This window comes from Borostomias antarcticus (genome assembly GCF_949987555.1).
Source record: "Borostomias antarcticus genome assembly, chromosome: 37".
NCBI lineage: Eukaryota > Metazoa > Chordata > Actinopteri > Stomiiformes > Stomiidae > Borostomias > Borostomias antarcticus.
Genome location: NC_140270.1, coordinates 1171615 through 1174114, shown reverse-complemented (window position 1 = coordinate 1174114; position 2500 = coordinate 1171615). Strand labels below are relative to the sequence as shown.

The 2500-nt window shown below is 41.1% G+C and overlaps 1 protein-coding gene across 1 annotated transcript in view; it reads left to right on the top strand.

The window, feature by feature from the left end:
* LOC311328048 (TBC1 domain family member 14-like) overlaps positions 1–2500 on the top strand; it is a gene marked incomplete at its 5' end in the record, with an annotated part of 31077 nt that overhangs the window by 23389 nt on the left and 5188 nt on the right. The gene's annotated exons all lie outside the window — the stretch shown is intronic.

Below are 2500 nucleotides of genomic sequence, written 5' to 3'. Positions count from 1 at the left end.
AGTCTGTTACTTTTCTGTTGCTCATAGTGAATCCTACTACTGTAGTTAGTTGACAACATTATGTATGGGCAGTTAGTCTAAGTAGCCTTTCTCCATATTGGCTGGAGCAATAGGAAAGACTTGAATATATGAATATTCAACTGGGGAAGTCATTTTGTGATCTATTTTCTGAATGTTGCTACTTGCTATTCAGTGATTTTTTTTTTTTGTGATCAAATGTTTTTATTTATTTATATATGTGCTTCACATGACACACGCAAAACAATTTAACAACATTTAACGTAAGTTACAGACAACATATAACTGACAAAATACAAACATTCAAACAAACACATTCAACCCCCTCCCTCCCTCCCTCCCTCCCTCCCTCCCTCCCTCCCTCCCTCCCCACAGTACCCATCAGCCCATCGTTACAAATAAATACATATATATATATATATATATTCCCAAGCAGCATAAGATAATAAACAGAGTAATCTCATACATTCTACGCCCCAAAGGGGATAGAAATCTGTATCCCTACAAGACGGTTATCCTATAACCTATCCTGATACAGCGCCCCCATGCATGCCTCAATGAACACAGACCATGAATGAATATGTTCTATGTTAGAACCATGCATCCGGGCCACTGACGACTCCATATTAGCCAAGTCTACTGCTGAAGATACCCAGTGTTGATATGGTAGAGTGTGTGGTCTTCCATCTCTGGGCAGTCATTCTTTTAGCTGCTGTAAGATCAACTAATAACCAGCGTCTCTTTCTTATTGTTAGTTCAAGATCAGAGAAATCATTTAATAATAAAGTCACAGGTGAACAAGGGACAACAGCCCCCACCACTGCTGACATCTTCCTTGTGACTATTTTCCAAAAATAATAAAACAATAAAACATCAAAAATAATTTTCCGGGGGTGCAGTATAACCTATGTACATAATTATAATGAATAATTTGGTGATTCGGGTTACGGGATGACAAAAATATATTCTCCCACACCATCTTCCATTTAATTATATTATTATTATTATATAATTATATTATATTCGATGGGATAGAGAGGTCATGTTAATTTGTAAATGTTTTCCTATTGCTTTAATAATAAAAGTATAAAGACGGGAGACCAAACCCTTGGTGGATTTAGTTGTGAAACGTTTGTGCAAGGGAGGGGTCTCCAGGTCGTGACCCCAGGGGACCCCATATGCTCTTAAAGCGCTACGTCGTTGCCAGGAAGATTATAATGAACTTGAAGGTCTTGAAATGTCTGCAAGTTGTTATCAGAAATATCAGAAAGAGTATTGATCCCTTTACCCCTCCATTGTGGAAAGGAGAGGGGACGCCCACCCATGAGGAGGGCATAGTTATTAAATAATAATATATATTAAATATATAATATATAATAATAATACATTTGGATGGAATTTCAGGTGTATATTGGCTTGTGATTCTACATTTCTCCAAGTAGCAATAAGATGCGTGATTATGGGACCGTAATTAGAAGTACAGGTTTTAAGAGTAGATTATATCTTGGAGTCTGTAGGGACTAACCAACTCATCCTCTAGTGAACGCCAGGCCACCTGAGCATCAGGATTAAGCCAAGTATGGAGAGCTCGTAGGGTGTAGGACCAAAAGTAAAGCTGAAAATTCGGGATGCCTCGGCCACCATCGCTTTTCTGTCTTTGCGACGTAGACATTTTTAGATGTGGACACTTCCCTTTCCAAACAAATGTAGTTATTAGGTTATGTAACTTGTCCTAACGGCCAACAGGGGGTAAGACGGGGAGCATAGAACTGAAAAAATGAACACGTGGAAGTATATTAATTTAAATGATAGAAACCCGAGCCTGGGTTTGGGATAACCGACCAACGCTCCAGATCTAACTCAACCTGTTTGGCAGTTGATTCAAATTTGTTTGTGGAAGTAATATGTAATGAAGGGTGGATGTCTAAACCCAAATATCTAAGTTTGTGAACTACTAGAATATTAGTATTAAGGGTAGCAGTTCTCAGCGTTGTTCAAAGGAAGCAAAGCAGCTAGTCAGTGATTGTTATGCTGGCTGTGTGTCTCAGTCTGCCTGTGAAGGTGTGTGTGTAAGACGGGCCAGCCCACAGATACGAGACGCCCCGGGGGGGTGGGGGGGGGGTGGGGGGGAGTGACGGCCGATCCCCCTGGGAAGGGATGAGTGCCTTTTACACACCGTACGTTTTCACCTGTCTGTCAGCTGTCACGGACACACACACACACATTCACCCATATACACACACACACACACACATTCACCCATATACACACACACAGATACACACACACACACACATACACAGATGTATACACACACACAAAGCACGCAAATGCACACACACAGATATACACACGCACAAACACACAGACGCACACACACAGATACACTCGCTTGCACACCCACACACTAATCCACTCAGACACAAAATGCCAGACCCTCCGAGGCTCTCTGTGTTTGGGTAAACGGACACTCAGTCTCTCT